This window comes from Acomys russatus, chromosome 2, assembly GCF_903995435.1.
Source record: "Acomys russatus chromosome 2, mAcoRus1.1, whole genome shotgun sequence".
Classification (NCBI taxonomy): Eukaryota; Metazoa; Chordata; class Mammalia; order Rodentia; family Muridae; genus Acomys; species Acomys russatus.
This window is the reverse complement of record NC_067138.1, coordinates 6204211-6227693: the sequence shown is the minus strand read 5'-3', so window position 1 is coordinate 6227693 and position 23483 is coordinate 6204211. Positions and strand designations below refer to the sequence as shown.

The window sequence follows — 23483 nt, the reverse complement described above, 5'->3', positions numbered from 1 at the left end:
CCATTTTCTGGTGTGCAGGTGTACATGCAGGCAGAACATTGTATACATAATCAATAAATATATCTTTTTTAAAAAGACCAACAAATCTAACATGATTGAGTGTTTTTCCATGTGAAACATTTCTGGTGTTCCTTCACTCCTTAGGATAACGCTGAATCTGTCCTTTATCTTTCTCTCTGTTGCAGTGGAGCATTGAACACTATTTGTTATGTGCTTACACAGGAATCTCTCAGCTTTTAGTTACCTAAAATGCCTATGCTTTGTTATGGTTTCTAAAATTATTTGTCTCTGATGATATAATTCTTTGCTTTTCTCATAAATTCAATTACAGGACTCTACACTTATTTAGGGGGTGGTTTAACATTGTTCCTTAGAGAGAAATAACTTTTCTTCTAAGAGTTTACATCTTCTTGATATTTGTCTTGGTTGAGATTAGAAGAGTCTTGGAAATATAAATTTACACTATTTATTAAATTTAAAATTTCTATGTTTTTGGATATTCTTATGGTTCTACTATATAGCTACCTTTTGCCAGCCTGATTGGCACTGTCGGTATGATGAGTTTCATAGGAAGGAGGCAGAAAAATAAGAATGCGTGGCTCTTGTCACCTGGGAAAACAGTCTGTACTGCATAAAGTAAAATGCTGTTTAGTTTATGACCTCCTGAAGGTCACAACGTCATGAACCACAAACAGGAGAGAACAATCGAGTTATATGACTCTTCATATACAGCTAAAATACTCAAAGAATGTTACGTTTCCATGGTGTTTTGGATGAACTATCCAGAAAATGTGTCATCGATTTTCATGAACAATTAGCCCAGGACAATAGCCAGCTGAAACACTGAGGTACAGAAAAAAGAAAGTGGTGAATTAAGGAAGTAAAATCCTACAGAGAGCTGTTTCTTTTTTTCTTTTTCTTTTCTTTTTTTTTTAAATTTGGATTTATTTGCTAAAATTTATTCCTCCTCTGTTCTTGCTTTGTTAGTACATATACTAATATTGTAATGATACAGATTAACATGGCCCCTACAGAAGGATGACACCCAAATTTGTGAAGTGTTCCATAGTTTGGGGGATAACTACACTACAATACAGAGACTGAAACACCAACCAATGGCCATGTATGATGTAGACATACACCCTCTGCTCAGATGCAGTATCACAATCTCCATGTGGGCCCTATATGAGGAGAGTAGGGACTACTTTGGCCATGAACTCTGGCCACTGAACTTAGATTACTTCCCGCTGGCAGAATGGCCTTGCCAGGCTACAGAGGAAGAGGTGACAGGTAATAAAGAAGAGATTTGATAGTCTGAGGTCAGACGTTAGAGGAGGAGGGCTTCCCTTTCTGAGGAATAAGGGAGGGAGGTAGAGGGGATGAGGGAGGGGGATACAGTCATGATGTGAAGACTTTTAAACTGCAGAAAAAGCAAGTAACTTATATTGCTAATCCCACTAAACGAGAATAAATGTGAGACTGGCTGGGACATGAATGTCTAGGCATAGACAATGCTCCTTGCTGGCTACAAAACCCTATGAAATATTAATAGATGCCCTCCTCATATAGCATGAATGAAGGTTTACAGATTTCTTTTTTTTTTTTTCCTGCTCATACAGAAAGCAGAAAACCACCCTTAATTGTTCTGAGCATTATGCACACCTCATACACTTATAACGTTAAGACTGTATAATACTTGTGAGAGATTATATGCCTTCAGAACAAAAGAACCTGACACTCACATTACATCAGACCTGACAGGATTTTTCCTCTTAGCATGCTGGACACTGACATCCTCTATCCTTCATGGTCCAACACCAAGTGCTTCAATTGCTGTTTCTCATCAGAACAAGATACATCCCAGGACACTTTCAAAGAAAGCTTCCAATCCCAATTGGTCCAGCATTTCAGACTGTCCCAATCAGATTGAAGAAACCTTAAGAGAATAAAGCCCCATTTTCTTTAAGGGGATTCAGTGGGCTATTAATTGCTTTCTTGGGCTATAAAGGGTTATTATCAATGGGAGTTGGTTACAAGTCATTATTCATCTTATTTAGAGAGAAAGCAAGGTTAGACTCAAAGATGTCTCTCTTTTCCTTTACCATCCATTCGTAGGTTTGCTGGTGGGTTGAAAAAAAAAGAAGGGGAAATATAGAAATATATAGTGAAGATGCTTGAAGTTTGACAAATACAAATAGCCAAATTACTATGAATGTATCATGTATATAATTCATGATTGTCTCATGGTTCTTTCTGCTGTATGTAGTATGTTTTATCCATGTGTAAATAAGTAAATATATGTTTTTATAAAAGAACAAATATATAGGGAAGATTGAATGAAAGTAGATTAGTGACTCTACTCCTCAACTTAATGCCTCAGTTGTCACTCACAAAGTTATTTTTAGTTCACTGGTGTATAATTTTGTATATAGATGCAAAATAAGTTTAATTTTAGATTCAGTGGAATTGAATTCAAATGTAAGATTATTCTTCACACACGTTATATATATTTCTACTCTAATGTGAGGTATTGCACCCATACAACTGAATTATAATACAAGGCTTACTTCCAATACTTTGAAAGTGTTATTGCAGATGGTTGAGGCTAAATAAGTTATACAAATTGTTAGTTGATCGAATCATGGTCATATCAATTACTAGTCTATTTTTATCACAAGAATATACATCTTAGCTGCAACAGACAAATATGATTCTATAGAAAAATAAGGAAAAATAGATAATCTCTTCAAAACTACAGAGACATACAGAATATGGATTTAAAAATGTTTTATTATTTTAAAGAGTCACTGACAATGAGACAATTTAACTCTTGGCAACACCTAGCTTGCCTCAACGAGGATGATAAGAATCAAAGAGTGTCCTTATTGAGATGGCTTCAAATGTAGCAAACAAGCCACTGGACAAAATGTAATTTCTACCACAGACAGAATTCTGCCTAAAAAAAAGGCAAGCTTAGATTCAGGTAATGTCGGCCAAACTCCTTAACACAGAGTAAGCAAGGCCTCCATAGTTCCTGCGTCACAAAGAAGTCTGTAAGATATATTGGGCTAGGAGGTTTAAGATGATGCTCCACCATTATAGAGAGGTTTGGGTGACCATTCAGGTATCAAACTGTCTCTGTCATCTTCTCATTTGGAAAGCTACTAGCCTGCATTCCTGGTATACTCAGGTAATCAAGTTTATTCCTTCTCTTTTCTCTGATGGGCTTGAAGACCAGATAGTTTAGTCTTATAATGAGTTGTTTAGGGGTTAAGATGTTTTTAGGTCTAGATAGATGTTTTACGTTGATAATGACAAGATGTGATGGAGACTGAATTACATTCAGGATTTTAGACAAGATAGGAAAGATGTTTTCTTTAAGACTGCCAAATACAAATGGCCAAAACATTGAGAATGTACCATTTATATAATTTCTGATTGTTTCATGTTACTTAATGTAGGCAGTTTATTGTATACATATATAATAATATAAATGTGTATGTAAAAATAAAAAATATTTAGTTTAAAAATTATTCCTTGGCAACCTGCTGTCCTTCCTCTGAGTGCCACCAGAAGGACAGCAGGTTTCCAAGAAGAGACTTGATACCCTATGAGCATATACAGGGGGAGGTAATCCCCCTCAGGAACAGTCATAGGGCAGGGGAATAATGGGAAAATGGGTGGGGAGAGGGAAGAATGGGAGGATATAAGGGATGGGATAACCATTGAGATGTAACAAGAATAAATTAATAAAAAAATGAAGAAAAAAATTATTCCTTCTCATCCCATCCTCCATCCCTCTTCTCTGGTATGTTTCTCCCGTAGTCCTCAGAGCCTAGGAGCTCTTCTCCATTTCCAATAGACCCCAGACTATTAAGTCTCATCAGGACTGCTGCATCCTCTTCCTCTGTGGCATGGAAAGGCACCGTGCAAGGGGAAGTGATCAAAGTACAGGCAACAGATATCATGGCAGAGACAGCTTCTCTTCAGCTTAATACAGGACCCATGTGGAGACTGAGTGTTATCTGAAAGGGAGAGGGAGGAGAGGGAGGAGGAGGGTATGGGGGAACAGATGAAGAGAGGGTCCAGGTCCTCTCCATGCATGGTCCTTATTTGCTGTATCAGTCTCATGTGTTTGTTGTCTCTGTTGGTCTTCTTGTGATGCTCCTGTACCCTCCAGATACTTCTATCCCCAACATTTCCATGGGACACCCTGAGCTCACCCTAAAGTTTGGCTGTGAGACTCAGCTTCAGCTTGATCTCCTGGACGGAGTCTTTCAGAGAACATCTATAGTAGGTTCCAGTACTGTTCCCTCTCTTCAAATACTTCAAGTTTCTATTCTATTTGCCATCCTGAATGAGAATTAAGCATCCTCCCTAAGATCCTCATTGTTATTTAGCTTCTTTAGGCCTGTGGATTATAATATGATTGTCCTGTATTACATGACTAATATCTGCTGATAAGGGAATATACACCATTTGTGTCCTTCTGGGTCTAAGTTACTTCATTTAGGCTGATGCTTTCCAGCTCCATCCATTTGCCAGCAAATTTCATAGTGACTCTGTTTTTGATATGTGTTTTGGTTGAGGGACATCTGGGTTGTTTCTAGTTTATGGCTCCTATTAATAGTATTGCTATGACCATACTTGAGCAAATGTCCTTGTTGAATGGTGGAAAATCTTTTGGGTATATGCCCAGGAGTGGTATATCTGGGTCTTGAGGTAGAGCTATTTCCAATTTTCTGAGAAAGTGACAGATTGTGTTCCAAAGGGGTTTCTAATATAAAAGTTCAAACTCCATAATTACAGACATAAAAGGAATGTTATATCACAGAAATCAGTAACTCAGATTAAATTATGGCTAATCAGTGCCCCAAATCCTAAAAATTTCCTTAGATTTCTGACAAAGAAGAATTAAGGTTAGAATTGATAGGTTGGAGTAATGTTTTCCACCTGTTAAAATACTTTGGTTTAATAAATGCTCTCAGCATTATGCAGCTGACCTCTGCTTCTTAATACCTTCTGGTTTTTCTGACTTGGGTTCTTAATAAGTATTGACAGACTTGCCATTGATGGTTGACAATTTATAAACAAGAGAGAAAAATAACCTCTTGGATCAGAACAAAATTACAAAATTACAGTGTCCTATCAGTTTCGATGTCCTATCAGTTAATATGTTGGCAAAGCAAGGACTTAATTAAACAAGGAGAAAGCGTATTTGGAGAATTTGTGAATGCAAGGATACGTTCGGAAATGCTGACTTCTAAACTTATTTGTGATTTACAATTCTTAGAGAGTTTAGTAAAGTTTTATATTTGATTTGGCTTTGACTTGTTTAACAGCAAAAATGCATATGCTGACAACTTCAGGAGTACGAAGCATTGTCTTGTCAAGGAAACTTAAATACTGCATCTGAGACCTACCTACTATTGCCTCTGGGTTTTGGGTTGTTTCTTTGTTTACTTTTGTGATTTTGGTGTTGCTTTTTTTGTTGGCTGCTTTGTTTTTCATTTTTGTTTTTTATTTAAATTTATTATAATTTATTCAGATTACAAGCCAATTTTTATACCCACCTTTCCATCTCCCATTCCGATCAGACCACCCTCTTCCACCCTCTTCCCTTCCCCTAGACCTACAGAAGTGATGCTCCTCACCCACCATATGAACAAAGCCTATCAAGTCTTATCAAGATAGCTTCCATCCCCTTCCTCTATGTGCCTACAGGGCCTCCCCACCAAGGGGAATTGTTCAAACTGGGACCATCAGAGTTCATGTCAGAGGCAGTCCCCATTCTTCTCACAGTCATGGAGAATGAGCTGTCTATTGATGGACTATATCTAAACAAGAGATCTGTGTTAAATGCATGCATGTCCTTGTTTGGTGCAACAGTTTGTGTAGTGACCCCACCCCTTGGTTCCTGATCTGCCAACTTTGATGGTCTCCTTATAGGGCTCCTGAACTTTTTGTGTCTTACCTTTCCTCCATGCTTCCATACCAATCAAAGCACTCCATCTGGCATCTACCAGGGAGTCTTAGCATCTGCCATGATCCCCCTGGGTGGAGTCTCCCAAAGAAAATCTGTGTTGGGCTAATATTCACTTATAAGTATGTATATACCGTGTCTTTCTGGGTCTGTATTAACTCACTCAGGATGATCTTTTCTAGTTCTATCCATTTGCCTGGAAATTTTCAAGATGTCCTTGTTTTTTAATAGCTGAATAGTATTCTATTGTGTGAATGTACCACAGTTTATGTATCCATTCTTCAGTTGAGGGGCATCTAGGTTGTTTCCAGATTTTGGCTCTTATGAATACAGCTACTGCAAATATACCTGAGTAAATGTTTTTGTTGTATGGTGGAGTTACTTTTGGTATATGCCCAGGAGTGGTGAAACTGGGTCTTGCAGGAGCACTAGTCCTAATTTCCTGAGAATGTGCCAGATTGTTTTCCAAAGTGGTTTTAATTCCCACCAGCAATGGAGAGTGTTCCTCTTTCTCTACATCCTAGCCAGCATGTGCTGTCACTTGAGTTTTTTTATCTTAGCCATTCTCATAGGTGTAACATGGTATCTCAGAGTCATTTTGATTTGCATGTGTCTGATAACTAAAGACATTGAGTATTTCTTTGGGTGTTTCTCAGACATTTGCTGTTCCTCTGTTTATCTCTTTAACCCATATTTTAATTTGATTATTTAGTTTGGTGGTGTTTAATTTCCTGAGTTCTTTATATATTTTTTATATTAGCCCTTTGTCAGATGTAGGGATGTTACATATCTTCTCCCAGTTTATAGGCTGTAGTTTTGCTCTGATGACAGTATCCTTTGCCTTACAGAAGCTTTTCAGTTTCGTGTGGTCCCATTTATTAATTGTTGATCTTAGAACCTGAGATTTAAGTGTTCTATTCAGGAAGTTGTCTCCTGTGCCAAAGAGTTCAAAGCTCTTCCCCATTTTTCTCCTAACAAATTTAGTGTTTCTGGTCTTATTTTGAGGTTTTTAATCCACTTTGGACTTTAGTTTTTGCATTGTGATAAATATGGATCTATTTACATTTTTCTACATGCTAACATCCAGTTAGGCCAGAACCATTTGTTGAAGATGCTATCATTTTCCCATTATATTGTTTGGTTTTTTGTCAAAAATCAGGTGTCCATAGGTGTGTGGACTCTTTTATGGGTCTTCCATTTGATTCCATTGATCAACCAGCCTATTTCTATGCCATTACCATATTTTTTTTTAATGTTGCTCTATAATGCATCTTGCGTTCTGTGATGATCATTATTGTATAGAATTGTTTTAGCCAATCTCGGTCTTTTGCTTTTCCATATGAAGTTGAGAACTGATCTTTCAAGGTCTGAAAAGAATTTGATAGTGATTGCATTGAATCTGTAGATTGCTTTTGGTAAGATGGCCATTTTTACTATATTCATCCTTCTGATCCCCAAGCATGGGAAATGTTTCCATCTTCTGGCATCTTCTTCAATTTCTTTCTTCAGAGACTTTAAGTTTTTAAGTCTTTTATTGCTTGGTTAGTACTACACCAAGATACTTTATATTATTTGTGGCTATTGTGAAGGGTTTAGTTTCCCTAATTTAATTCTCAGCCCTTTTGTTATTTGTACCAGCTCCTGATTTTCTTTGAATTAATCTTGTTTTCAGACATTTTGTGTGTAGGTCTTTCTCAGCTGTAAGAGTTTTCTGGTAGAAGTTTGGGGGTCACTTATGTACACTACATATCATCTGTGAATGGGAATCCTTAGACCCTCTTCTTTCCAATATGGATCCCCTTTGGCTGTCTTATTGCTCTAGGAATCAATAAAACCAAAACAAGATTCTTTGAGAAAATCAAGAAGATAGACATACCCTTAGCCAAACTAACTAAAAGGCAGAGCGACACTATTCAAACCAACAAAATCAGAAATGATAAAGGAGACATAACAACAGATATGGAGAAAATCCAAAGAAACATTAGGTGTTACCTCAAAAGCCTATATGCTACAAAATTTGAAAATGTTAATGAAATGAATAATTTTATGGATAGATTCCACTTACCAAAGTTGAGTCATTATCAGGTAGATAAATTAAATACTGCTATATCTCCTGTGGAAACAGACTCAGCCATCAAAAGTCTCCCAAGCTAAAAAAGGCCAGGGCCACATGATTTCAACGCAGAATTCTACCAGACTTTGAAAGAAGAGCTAAAACCAATACTATTCAAACTATTCCACAACAGAAATGGAAATACTATTACCAAACTCTATTCTGAGAGGTCATAGTCACCTGGATACCTAAACCACACCATGACCCAAAAAAGAGATTTTCGGACCAATTTCTCTTATGAATGTTGATGGAAAATACTCAATAAAATACTCAGAACCAGAATGAAAGAACATTCAAAAATATTCCCTATGACCAAGTCGACCTCATCCCAATCATGCAGGATGGACTCAATATGCTGAAACCCATCAATATAATCCACTTTATAAACACACTGAAAGAAAACAACCACATGATCATTTTCTTATATGCAGAAAACTCATTTAACAAAATCCAACACCCATGCATGTTTAAATTCTTGGAGAGATAAGGTACACAAGATACATACTCAACATAATAAAGGCCATATACAGCAAGATGATAGCCAATATAAAATTAAATGGAGAGAAACTCAAAGAAATTGTACAAAATCAGGGACTAGACAAGACTTCCCCTTTTTCTGTATTATGTCAATATAGGACTTGAACGTTTTTTTTGAAGGGGTTCTTTATTCTTTCTTTCTCTCTGTTTGTATTATTTATTTTGTATATTTATAGTGTCTGAAAGCACCCCTCTCAAGTATGGGACAGATATCATGGCTTAAGGTTTTAAAGGGTATTTGGCCACCCAAAAGAAGGTAAAATGGACCTCTTTCAACTTTAAAAAGTCCATTTCCCATGTAGTCTCCACTCTAGTCACTTTTATAGCAACAATGTTAAGCTGGGGTATATCTCAGTGGGTAAGAAACTTGGCATCAAAGTGTGAGCATATGACTTGATATCCGTAGAACACACACAGTGCTGGGTGCACTAGCAAATACTTCAATCCTAATGTTCCCTTGGAGAGAACTATGGAAGGCAGAAAAAAGAATATACTCAGAGCTCATTATCAGGTACAACTAGCTAAAGAAAGCAGGGGCAAATAAAACAAAGTACAAAGTGAAGACTGGCATCCAGTTTTAAGAGTGATCACTCAGTGTTTTTATCATTCTCTCTCTCTCTCTCTCTCTCTCTCTCTCTCTCTCTCTCTCTCTCTCTGTGTGTGTGTGTGTGTGTGTGTGCACATGTGCATGTGTGCATGCATTTTCTCGACATGCATGATCATGCTTTCTCAAGAATTCTATGAACATGATATATTTACAAGTGTATGAAAATGGATATCTTTGTGAAATATAGGAATAAGAGATTCAACATACATGGGTGATACCTATAAAACAGAAGATAAATACAACCACAGAGAAAGGTTGTAGTCTCTTTTGGATTATGATAGAAGGTACATGATGGGAGATACTGCTGTGCTTTGTTTGGAGGAGGTAGTTCTGGGGTGTTTAAAGAATGTGATCAAGTGCCTGTTGGAGAACATTATTATAATATTTGGTGAGACACAAAGAAAACATCCTGGAAAAGACTTGTGGGCATTTCAAAATTTTTACCTCCCCTTCTATCTTAAATAATAGTTTGGTTGTAGTTTGATGTCACCTTTCTGGTAAGCATTCCAAGTGCTTTCATATTGATAGAGACAAATGTAATTAAGAAGATCCTATGGGTTTGGGATGATTTCTTTTATATTAAATAGAAAAGTTCAGAATTTACAATATTTGAGCTTAAGATGACCAGCCTAAATTTCCTAACAGCATTTCCTTAAAGCATAGGTTACAGAGATAAGTGTATTTTTTCAGACTAATTTATGCTTTCTGTAGCCTCATAATTTTTCTTGGACTCCATTAACAAATCATCTATCAGCGACTTATCAGCTAGGTCATCTCCAGCCATTTAGAGTTACTTAGTTTTAAGCCTTATTAGGCCTTCCAAAGATCTTTGATAGTGATGCTTTAATTACTGATGAATTCATCTCTTTGTTGTTTGCAATGTTCAATATTTTATCAAGTGTATTGCCAATGGGAGTTCTGTAAAGACAGAATCTAAGGCTTGACTCAATATTCTTAGATCTGATAGCGGATGGGTATAGATGAAATTTAATCCAACAGCCTAGCTGTTCTGAAACTGGACCACATCCAAAGACTTTCTAAGTCTATTTGATCTAGATAGCATGAAGACATACTATGGATCACAGTATTATCTGGCTGGAATACATACAGGCCCTTAGAACAAACATTTTATCTTAAACAATGAGGGTAAGCTATTTTTGAAAGTGATGTCAAAATGATTAATCAGAATGATTTGACAGAATGGGTCAGAAATAGGATCCACACCACTCTTACAAGAATAGTACAGAAAGAGAGAAGAGAATTTTTTGTGGAGTATATACAGAGGGCCTTTTACCAGGACAGTTTTACAGAGACAGGTTGCAAAGAAAACAAGCTCGGCATAGGTGAAGACAGAACTATCGAGGGAATGAGAAAGAGCCAGAAGATTAAATATATTGCCAGAATTAGTGGAAGTACAGGCAGAGCAATTCTCTGAGAGCCAAAGGAAGACTGTTTGAACCAGTCAGCTTGGAGAGGGATTTGGGCCAGATCAGGGGAGTAGAATCAGCCAAAGTTCAGAAAGCTTGGGAATGGTTCTCATCTCATCTATTCCTCTGAGGGCATAAAAACAACATTTACAGTCTTTGTTTTACTTTGATATTTTTTATCTTTTAACAGCAGAAGGAAGCATCTTCCATACTCACAAAAAGTTGATCTAGTGAAAAATAATCCAGAAATCCAGGAGATTTAAATCCAATTTGAGTTCCGATATAAAACTGTTGTCTTATACAAGTATGTTTGAGAAACAGAAAGCACAACCAAAGCCTGGAGACGATCAAGAAAACCAAGGAGGAATATAAATATATCTCAGTTAGTAGTTTGCTTTGCTAGCATGCACTAGTCCTGGGTATTAGCCCCACTACTACATAAACTTTATAGAATTGTTCATACCTGGAATTCCTACAGACTAGAAGTGCAGGCACAGAGGGTCAGAAATCTATGGCCACTCACAGCTTTGTTTCCAGTTGAAGATTGTCTGCATAAGATCCTGTTAAACAAAAATGAAAGAAAGAAACAAAGAAACAAAGAAAGAAATCCTGAAGAACACTTAAAATCACAGGTGACTTGAACAGGATTCTTTATAGGAGAGTAAAAGGTATTGTAGTATGGGAGACAAATTATTTTGGATACATCGAAAAATAGGGAGAAATTTTAAAGATTGGTAAAGATTTGAGAGTAACAGTTAAAACAGTGGTTCTCAACATGATTAGTGCAGTGACTCTTTAATACAGTTCCTCGTCTTATGGTGACTCCTCAACCATAAAATTATTTTCATTTTCATCATGTCATTTTGCTACTTAATAGCTGTAATTTTACTACTGCTATGAATCATAATATAAATTTTTGTGTATTCCGTTGGTCTTAGAAGGCTCCTGTGAAAGAAGTGTTTCTACCCCAAGAGGTTGCCCTTAAATAAAACTGACCTCTGATACTGAGAAACTGAAACCATAAAGTTAAAGAGATCAAGAGTGTCAGATGATCTATTTAAGTTTTACTAGGACATATTGAAATACAAAGATATAAGTAGCCATATGCACTCTATGGCAAAGTCACTGAGTTATTAGAGAATCCTAGTTTCTGACATTGCCACATTTTTATTTACAAAAGAAGACATCATGGGTTTGCATTATAAGAATGAGATTATATATAATGTTGAGTAACAAAATCTTCTATAATCTGTGATACATAGTAGTTAATTATGAGAAAGTAACTCTTTAATACATTACTTGTGTAATGGAAGGATAAGAACGTTGAGAGTTGTTACAGGTAAACAAATTATTCTATTTTGTTTTCTTCAGCTGTCTATGGAGGCCTGCCAGAGTGGGATGCTTTCTAGCATGGTCACTGAGAATAGCAGGCAAAAGGAAACAGTGCCAACTGTTCAGCCTGAGGGTCTCTTCCTACACTATGCTTCAGAAAAAATCGACATAGGGTAGTATGAAACACAGCTTGGACTTATTAAAGAGTCACCTCACATTAAGATGTTATTTGTTGAGGAATTTTCTAAATTGTGAGAAGAACTTTGCTTACATCGGTTGTGATGAACTTATCTATGTGAAATTAGTTGAAGTTCTTTGTGATGAGCGCAGTATGAAGATAGTTATTGTTGATGACAAGAAACTAGAAAAATCGGCATGCTTCTGTAAGTATGATGAAGGCAGAAAGCTATAAAGTAGTTGGTTGCAGTTGTGTAGTGCTTAAGAATCATGACAAAAACATCTCAGTGCAAGGATTTCATTGAAGACACTTCAAATGCAAGAAATGAATGCTTCATTGGCTATCTTTAAACAAAGAGAAAAATACCACCTGATTTAAAGTGTGGACACAAAGACATGTGCTTGTATATTATATTGCTAAAATGTCATATCTATAATTTATAGACTTTGTTAGTTCTCTTTTCAAATGCTCCAAAGTAAATAGCTTTAAAATTGAGTAAATATTAAAAATTAAGTGAAGGCTATAAATAAGGTTACTCATTTTGTTTTGTATTTTTTAATCTTTATTTATTCCAGTGCTCTTTTCATAGTTATTTTTATTTTATGTGTGTGAAGTTTGCTTTTACTTCTACTTCTTTTATTTGTAGTTATAATGTAATGACATCAATTTCTCCTTACTTTCCACTTTTTGAGTTATTCCATATGCCTCTCCTTGCCCTCTTTCCAATCCATCAACTGTTTATATCATCAAATGTTGCTGCATACAAATATCACTTAGTATATAATTATAATCTGTTCTGTCTTTGTAATGCTATTCCTTTGCTTGTTTCAGGGCTGAATATTTCAGATTGAACAACCACTTGTCTGCTGATACCTAGAGAAGATTACTTCTGGTCCTGGTAGTCCTTAGTTCTCTGTAGTTCTTTGTGTAGGGTTGAGTATGAATGTTTTGACTGCATGCGTGTCTGTGCACCATGTGCATCCAATGCAGGCAGAGAGCACTGTATCTCCAGGAACTGGAGTTGCAGAGGATTGAGAGCCAGCAGGTGGATCGTGAGAATCAAACCCAAGTCCTTTGGAAGTGCAGTTAGTGCTCTTCACTACTGACACTTCTCTCTAGTCCACCACATAATCTCTTTTGTTTACCTTTCTTTCGTTCTCTCTGAATTTCCCATCATACGCCACGATCCCGCTCACATCCCACCATTCATCCTTGAAGTCTCTTACCCAACAGGAAAAAAAAAAGACTTGTTTGGAAACTGTAGTATGTTGCAGTGTGTCCCACAGTGTGCTATTTGGACACATTTCTATGCTTGCTAATATTCATTGCAGTGAGTCATTGGTCTGGTATTAGACCTCTGGCTACCACTATCAATACTGGAACTTCACTAGAACTCCTCTCTGATATCCTGTTGCTGCCATGTTTCATGGAGATCCTATAGTTTGGGGTCTGTAAAACTGGCGCTTTCGCATACTCAACAGTTCATTCATGAGGTAGATATTGGAGTGCCATTTCAAAGCCCTGGATCTTGGCCTGAGAAATATACGAGATGATCAGCCTTCCAGCTCTCCCATATTCATGCCTTGAAACAAGGTCTCCTGCCTGCCCAAGGTGTCCCATCTAATGCTGCAGCCAGCAAGGACCAGAGCCAGCTCTCCTGCTCTCATGAACTTCGAGCTGTCTCATCCATGCCCATGCCATCAAGGCCAAGATTGCTATGCTACCCTGGTGAGGTACAGAACACATTCTCCCGAGTGCTACAGGAGGATGGGATCGGGGAGAGCATTCCTGCTCTCAGGCTATCCAGTCAGCTCACCCATAACCCCTGCAACCAGGGCTAGAGCTACTGCTTTCATGACCCCAAGACTAGCTCTCCCACTTGCCAGGGGCGGCAAGTGGCCTGAGTAAAGGAAGGGCTCTGTCTCTTGTTGGCTCCACCTTGCAACAGGCAAGCGGGAGGGCTGGCTCTCCCAAGGTCATATCCTCAGGTCACACTCATCTACAACCACCATATCATACCTAGGGCAAGCACTACTGTACTTCCCAAGCAAGGTGCAAAGTCCTGCTTTCCAGAGTTCTGCAGCAAGTTAAGGGCAGGGGAAGCTTGCCTGCTTTCATGACCCCATTGGGGCCAGATCTCCTGTCTACCAGAGTAGGCAAGGGCAAGAGAAAGGGGAGAGGATTTCTCCCTCATCCAGGCCACTGCACAGGAGACCAGTGGCAAGGCTTGCTTTCCCATTCTCATGCCTTCAGGCTGGCTACCCACATCTTCCACAATGTGCAGGGCTAGCTCTTCTGAGTACTGCAGTGGGCTCAGGTGGGCCATTTCTTCCATGATGACCATGGAAGGAGTGGGGCCAGTACCTCACAGCTCTCAGACATCTACACATTCCCATACAGCAGGCCCTCCAGGGGTATCTGCTTGGCCTTGTTTGGTAACAAACCCCTGATGCAGAGCCAAGGAAGAAGACATGGCCCCTTGGTGGCAGCATCAGTGAGGACCTCACAATGGTCCCAGGTGACATCACTAGTTACTCACATCCTGCTGCTCCTCACTACCTTAAGTCTCCAGCTCTGCCTCTCTTCACTGTGCTGACATCCTCCTGTTTTTTTCTTTTCTATTCAATTTTTCCACCACTTGCATTGTTCCTTTTAGTGGAAGCAAGGGGTCTGAGTGTCTGGGCTCAACTAAGAAATCGTTTCAGGAGTGTTACGGCCTGCCCCTACATGTTGGCACTAGGCAGGGGCTGTCTTGGACATGGCCTACCATTCTAAGCCTGTGCAGCATCTGGCTGGTGCACACCTCAAGCTACCTCCCTGTTCAGACCTCATGGTACACGAGTGGTGGTTCTCATAAACTCATGCTATGCCTGGACATGCCTGTGTGGCCCCATATGAAGATCATCTATCATCTATCTTAGGCTTGCTCATACCATGGGCCTGTGGTCCCAGGCAGGGCTCTTCTAGACTCTGGCTTGCTCCAGACCCTGTGAGTCCAACCAGACCTGCATACACTGGAGTGGTGGTCATCTCAGCCTAGCTTTCTGTCCAGGACCTCGGGCTCTGGGCTGATGTTCATGCTGGGTTTGTTTTCTGTTTGTTTTTTTGTGTGTTTTTCAGGGAGTGTATAGAAGGCACATTGTTGTTTAGGAATGAGACAGAGTGCCTTTTAGGTCAAAGCCAAAGACTGTATATCTAAGCTTTGTGATTTGTCTCTAAGTGGGCACATGGGCTGTTTAAATGATATTTTTGTAGACAGTTCTCAGAAAGAAAGTATGATGTCTATGTACGCAAACTTCATTGCAGTTTTTAAAGTTTTGTTAACAACTTTGATTCACCCACTGGGAAATAAAAGCCAAATGCTCATGGAAAGGAAATGAAGGGCCTTTATCCCCCTTGTAGTCTTTAAAGCTCTTATAGAGCTGTCTTTTTATCTGACTTTAATATGGTTTGAGAATTATAAGAGATTAAACTTTAAGGAAAGACATGAAGCAAGTGTTAAGATATAAAATAAATAAGGTTGCAATAGATCTGATATGGAGAGATTTATTGGCCCAGGGGAGAGGAGAGAAATGAAAGAGAGACTGTCACCCCAGGGGGACAGACAGAGAGAGGGAGACAGAATAAGAGTAAAAGAGGGATGTTTGGTGGGGTTTTGTCCTTATATATCCTGGGCCCCTGGCATACACCTAGGGGCTGGCTGGTCGCCTATTATGATATCAGAAGTTGGTAAGCAACCTAAAGATCAGCCCTGTGAGTTAAAAATTACATTAAAATTATATTATTTATAATAAAAGTAGACAGTAAAATATATTTAGAGCTTTTGACAGACTTTCTACGGACTAGAGCTTTGAAATAATACAATTATGTGTGATTATAAGCTGTATTACTCATTTTCTGTTGCTGTAGTAAACCACCATGTTCAAGGCAACTTATGCCAGAATGTTTATTAGAACTTTTTACTCTAAATGGTTGAAAGTCTATCCTGACAAGGGGGAATGTCATCAAAAAGCAGGCCCGGATGCTGGCAGTGTTCTGCTGAGAGCCCATAACCTTTACTCTAAGCACAAAGCACAGAGACAACTGAGAGTAAGGTGAGCCCTTAGCACACAAAGGCAATCCCCAGTGACAATGACAGACATTGTCCAACAATGATTTACCACCTGATCCTCTGCAACAGAACCCATCAACTGGGAACCAAGTGTTTAAGTGGCCAAATTATGGGGCATTTCTCATCAAATTTCCACATAGGGTCAAGGCTGTGCATGCAAGTAAAAAACAAATGAGCATAAGAATAAAATGCTAAGGTAATTTCAATAAAAAGTCAATACTAGAGTTTATTAAAAACACAGCTGAAAAATTTCAAGGGCTAAGACACTCTCTAGTCCTGAATCAACACTCAGACATTTGGACTTTATAGTAAAACAATACTGAAGATACACACTTCTAATTAACCACTTGTGCAATTACCCTTTTTATTTATTAAGAAAATATCTACAACAACTACAAAACAAGCTACTCACTGACTTTCTAACTTTCTGTGATATAAATTTTATCATTTATTATCTAAATATGTCTGTTTTACCAAAAAGTGTCAACTGGAAAGAATTATCACTGGATTATCTACTTAGTTTCTTGCTTTAATTCTGTTGTCTGTCTCAGCAAAAATAACTATATCTTTCCTACAATGTCCCATAATGTTATATTTCTGTTGTGTTGTTTTGTAGCATGATATTTAAAGAGCATGCAATACATGATTTTAAGTTGTTAACAGTAGTCTATCTTAGCATAAGGAATAGAAAACCTCTATGTGATTGTATTGAAAACAGCAGCATATGGAGCTGCAGGAATCAGACAGTGAACCCAGTTTCTTCAGTTTCTATCTACATTATCAAGCTACAAAGTAACACACAAACAGTCAATTTTATAACTTATGTAAATAAAGATTATCTATCATGCATCTGCACTCTGCAGTTCTGTTGCTTCTAGCAGAATATTATTTTGCTTATCTTTTTTGAAGAACTTCATATGTATTGTATTTACATCTTTGATTCAAAGTGCACAAAAATCTGATAATATATACTTTTTTGTTACCCAGCTTTAGTCCTCAGAAACGTTCACATTAAACGGCAATTAAAATCTAAGAATAATGCTAGAAGCTGACAAACAACAAAACTTTAAGGTCTATAAAATGCATATAAATCCCACTTGTAATGTGATGAGCTGATTCCATATAACTGTAATTAACTTGGCTGAGAAAACAGTGTTGCCCATAATAACAAAAGGCTGAGACTTCCTGTTTGTGCTCTGTCACTTCAGTGTCTCTATTAAATAATTCAACATCCACATTTCTCATCTGGTTTAGAGGATATATGAGTTTTATGGACATTTACAGCTCAGAATGGTATGAAGAAAGCGACATGGCTTCCAGTGCACAGTTTTATTCTTTTTCTGTTGGACTAAACTCAGATGTACAGCTTGAAATGTGTTTCACTCTGGGATCAGCAACTGGAGATCCCTGTTCCCAGAGCACATAATCATTGTATTGGGATGCAGAGTGCTATGTCTCAGCTTTCTGGGATGTGGACACTTTATTTTCTTCCAGTGTTTTCAACATCTGTTGAAGGACTTGGACTTTTCATGCTTTTCTTATGCCACACACATTATTGTTGTCTATTATAGAATGGCAGAGAGTAAACTTTTGAACTTGGTCTTGCAGGAGAGATACTTTTAACAATGTGTGGGCTTGGATTAGAAAGTGCTAAAAATCTAGAGATACACGGTAGAAGGGAGCAAGGAAGAATTGGAAGCCAGAAGTTGGACTAATATGGAAGATGAGTAGTCTTTCTATGCCAATACCTAAGTGAAAACCGAGACTTATTGTGTGGGTTCCTCTACTAATTGGAAGGGTCCTTTAACAAGTCAGTACATATCACAAAGTGAAGAGAAGAAATTCTTTCCTCTCTGCTTCTTCACAACTAGGACTCTTCTGCCAAATGGATGGTAGCCTTTGGAAGGAAAAACACATATTTCTACTCTTAGCTGGGAAGTGATTATCAAGCAAACAGGAGGAAACAATTCTGCAAGTCAACACTCAGATTTTCTTCCACTCACTTGTCCTTAACTAATCTTCCAACATTCTGAACTATCTGCTTCATTAAAACTTAAGATATAATATGCATTTTAGACTTACAAACATTACAGGAAACCAAAATAACCCAATAAATGCTTGCTATCTTAAGGCAATGTGGCGAGTGTTTGGCCAATCTGTTGAAGGTCCTTTATCTGTTTAGCATTAGTTAATTACTGAATTTCAGGTTTGCTATGAGTAATACAATGATTCTTTTCATCATCACTACTTTACAAAACAAATCCATACTATAGTAAAACGTGAATAGAGAAATTAGAACAATATTTTCTTTGGTTTTCCTTCCATTTTATTAAATGTCAACACAAATAAGGAATACAACTTTTTATAGAATAGGTACTTATCTAAACTTAATCAATATGGCATTAAAACAATCAAAGTAGGCTGGCCAGTTGTGGCACAGGCCTTTAATCCTAGGACTTGGGAGGCAGAGGCAGGTGGATCTCTGTGAGTTCGTGGCCAGCCTGGTCAACAAAGTTAGTTCAGGAAAGCCAAGGTTACACAGAGAAACCCTGTCTCAAAAAAACAAAAACAAAAACAAAAACAAAAACAAAAACAAACCAAACAAACAGGAGGTTCCAAGATGGTGTCGACCAGTATGCACCGTATCTGATCTACTCCGAGGAGACCAGGGACGTGAATGGAGCCACAGACTGCTGGATTTTGAGAACTGTACGTGAGTGGGGCCCCAAACTCTGCAGAACATTGATGGGCCTAACCCCGGGACAAGCAACAACTCAGAGGTGCTAAATGCACTCCCCAAACTCTGGAATAGGATCCACATGTGAGCTGCAGCTGGCATATAAAGTAAAACTTGCTGTGTGGGGAGGTGCTTTTAAGGAGGCCTGGCCTGAGCAGTCTCAGGGTGAAACGGCCCTTGGATCCCTCCACCCACACCACGCCAAACTGTGGAGGTCGCCTGCCCAGGCCAGTGGAAGCACAGGTGGTGGGACCCACCAAAAACAGATAGAGTGGGCGTGCAGCTTGCGGGCTGTCCTGGGCCTGATCTAAAGCCAGACACAATGGAATCTGTGTATAGAAACCAGCTTGGACTGCTCCCACAGGCCCAGCAGGATCTCCGACACTTCGGGAGATGTGGGTTGTGCCTGCAGTGTCTAATCACAGACCTAGAGGGATCTGTGAGCACCTCAGCTTACAGTGGCAGAAAGTGCAAACACTTTGGATCCCACCAGTGGTCTGAATCCATACTGTCTCTGGCCCTGATCCTGCACTCTCCAACAAGCAAAACCTAGCTGGGTCAGCTCCTGCAGACCTGGCAGGATCTCCCACGGTATTGGGAGATGTGGGTCATGCTTGCAGTATCTAATTGCGGACCTAGGGGGAATCTCTGAGCATCCTGGCTTACAAGGGCTCAGAAAGTGCTGGCACCCTGGTTCCCGCCAGCCACCCTGGCTCCCCCCAGTGGCCTGAATCTTTATTGTCTCCTACCTGCTGTGCACTGATCCTGCACTTTACAACAGACAGAACCTAGCTGGGTCAGCTCCCACAGGCCTCGCAGGATCTTCCACTTTATAGGGAGATGTGGGTCTTGCCTGCAGTGTCTAATTGCTGACCTAGAGGGGTCTCTTAGCATCCCAGCTTACAGGGGTGTGGAAAGTGCTGGATCCTTGGATCCCACCGGGGGCCTGAAACCATATTGTCTCTGGCACTGATCCTGCACTCTCCAACAGACAGAACCTAGCTGGGTCAGCTCCCGTAGGCCCAGCGAGATCTCCCATGTTCCTGGGAGAGGCTGGGCACTTCTACATGGTATAGAGGCAGAGCTAAAAGACAGCTACAGCCCATAAGATCTGATCCACCTGGGGTCTTGGCTACAGAACGACAGGAAGGACAGGCAGCTGGGACCAACCTACACAACCAGAGTGCTTGTGTTCTGACCTCATTTGAGGTCCCAAAATTGTTGATCTGAATTACAGAAGTAAGATGAAAGGGTCCAAACAGAAACCTACTTTGGCTGACTCAGACTGGAGCTTAAGGTGTAGAGAAAAATCTCCAGGAGTGGAAACTGGATCACCTTCCTGTTCCAGGGAAACACTCCTTGATCCCCACAGGCAAGGGCACCTGACCTATAATCAGTCATAACTTATTCACTCTCAACCCGGGAAGGTCACTACAAGCTTCCTCCCAACATCAGAGTCACCAAAATGACAAGAGGACAGTAAAAGAATGCTAACAAAAACCAAAACAGTTTGGCTCCAGATCCCAGCAATCCCAATGAAAACAAGCTGGAGAACCCAAAAAAAATCGATATACAAGAAAATGACCTCAAGTCCTTAGTAAGGAAGATGATAATGGAAGAAACGAATAAAATTTGTAAACAGCTGCAGGAGGAGGCAAACAACGGGCTGAAGATTTAAGAGTCATATAAAGAGGCACTTGAAGAATTTCAAAAAAAATACAAATAACAAGATGAAGAAAATCATTAAAACAGTTCAAGACCTGAAGATAAAAATGGAAGCTATGATAAAGGAACACACAGAAGAAAAACGTGATCAAGAGACATCCGAAAAGAAAGCAAGCATCTCAGAGTTGACCTTTTCTAACAGAATGCAAAAAATGGAAGAACGAATGTCAGGACTTGAAGATACAATCATAGAACTCGAAAGAACCATCAAAGAAAATGCTAAATCTGAAAAGTTGCTGACACAGAACATTCAAGAAATCAAGGACACCATGAAAAGATGAAACTTGAGAATAATAGGTATTGAGAAAAGAGAGGACAACCGACTCCACAGCCCAGAAAATATCTTCAACAGAATCATAGAGAAAAATTTCCCCAATTTGAAGAAGGAGATGCATATGAGCATACAAGAGGCCTACAGAAAACTAAATAGAATAGACCAGAAAAGAAAATCTTCTCTCCACAATAATAATAAAAACACAAAATTTACAGAAAAAGGAAAAAAATATTAAAAGCGGCAAGAGAAAAGGGCCAAGTAACATATGATGACTAACCTATCAGAATTACTCCTGACTTCTCAGCAGAAACCATGAATGCCAGAAGGGCCTAGACAGAGGTTTTGCAAACCCTAAGAGAACACAGATACAAGGCAAGATTACTATATCCAGTAAAACTATCAATAACCATTGATGGAGAAAACAAGATATTCCATGACAAAAACAAATTCAAACAATACCTAGCCACAAATCCGGGTTTACAGAAGTTACTAGAATGAAAACTACACCCTAAAGGGTCAAATTACAACCAAAACTACATAAGAAATAATTATACCGTGGCAATATCAGAACCTCACAAAATCTCGACTGTAACAAACAGCAAAAATGAAGGGACTTAGCAGTCACTGGTCATTAATATCTCTCAATGTCAATGGTTTCAATTCTCCAATAAAAAGGCACAGACTAATTGAGTGGATGCATAAATATGACCCAACATTCTTTTGCATTCAAGAAACACATCTCAGCCACAAGGACAGACATTGCCTCAGAGTAAAAGGTTGGGGAAAAACATTTCAAGCAAATGGTCACAGGAAGCAAGCTGGGGTAGCCATTCTAATATCTAGTAAAATAGACTTTCAACCAAAATTAATCAAAAAGGATGAGGAAGGACACTTCATACTCATCAAAGCTAAAATCAACCAAGAAGACATCATGATTTTGAACATTATGCTCCAAATACAAGGGCACCCACATTAGTAAAAGAGCTATTAACAAAGCTTGAACCACTCATCAATACCCACACATTAATAGTGGGAGACTTCAACACCTCACTTTCCCTCCAGGATAGGTCTTGGAATCAAAAACTAAGCCGGGAAATAACTTCTTCAACCAATGTCATGAATCAAATGGATCTAACAGATATCTACAGAATTTTTCAATCAAATTCAAAGGATTATACCTTCTTCTCAGCACCCCATAGAATATTCTCTAAAATTGATCACATAATAGGTCACAAAGCAAGCCTCAACAGATTCAAGAAGATTGAAATAATATCTTGTATCTTATCAGATCACCATGGTCTAAGGCTGGACTTCAACAACAACAGAAATAACAAAAAACCTACTCACACGTGGAAACTAAACAACTTTCTACTTAATAACATATGGGTCATGGAAGAAATAAAGGAAGAAATAAAAGACTTCCTGAAATTCAATGAAAATAATTGAACAACATACCCAAATTTGTGGGACACAATGAAAGCAGTGCTAAGAGGAAAATTCATAACACTAAGTGCCTTTAAAAAGAAAATGGAAACATCCCACATAAACAACTTTACAACACATCTGGAAGCCCTAGGAAAAAAAAGAAGTGGAAACACCCAAGAGGAGTAGACGTCTAGAAATAATCAAACTCAAGACTGAAATCAATAAATTAGAAACAAAGAGAACAATCCAAAGAATAAACAAAACCAAGAGCTGGTTCTTTGAGAAAATTAACAGGATAGACAAACCGTTAGCCAAACTAATTAAAGACAGAGAAATGCTATCCAAATCAATAAAATCAGAAATAAAAAGGGAGACATAACAACAGACACTGAAGAAATACAAAGAATCATAAGAACCTACTTTCAAGGCATTTATGCCACAAAATTTGAAAATCTAAGAGAAACGAGCAATTTTCTCAACAGATTCCATTTGCAAAAATTGAATCAACATCAGATAAACGAATTAAATAGCCTTATTTCGCCTATGGAAATAGAAGCAATCATTGATAGTCTCCCAACCAAAAAAAGCCCATGGCCAGATCGCTTCAGCGTAGAATTCTACCAGTCCTTCAAAGAGGAGCTAATACCGATACTATTCAAGCTATTCCAAAAGATAGAAATGGGCGGAGTATCACCAAATTCCTTCTATGAGGCCATAGTCATGTTGAAACCTAAACCCAACAAAGACCCAACAAAAAAAAGAAAATTTCAGACCAATTTTTCTTATGAACATTGATGCAAAAATACTCAATAAAATACTCGCAAAACGATTACAACAACATATCAAAGATATCATTTACCATGACCAGGTAGGCTTCATTCCTGGCATGCAGGGATGGTTTAACATACAGAAATCCATCAATGTAATCCACCATATAAGCAAACCGAAAGAGAAAAACCACATGATCATTTCCTTAGATGCAGAAAAAGCATTAGACAAAATCCAATACCAATTCATGTTTAAAGTTCTGGAGA

General features: G+C 38.6%; 1 non-coding gene across 1 annotated transcript; it reads left to right on the top strand.

The window, feature by feature from the left end:
- Positions 1-971: 971 nt before the first annotated feature.
- LOC127207459 (U6 spliceosomal RNA) lies at positions 972-1073 on the top strand. The gene has a single exon (XR_007832914.1). It is a non-coding gene; the product is annotated as a U6 spliceosomal RNA (small nuclear RNA).
- Positions 1074-23483: the final 22410 nt, after the last annotated feature.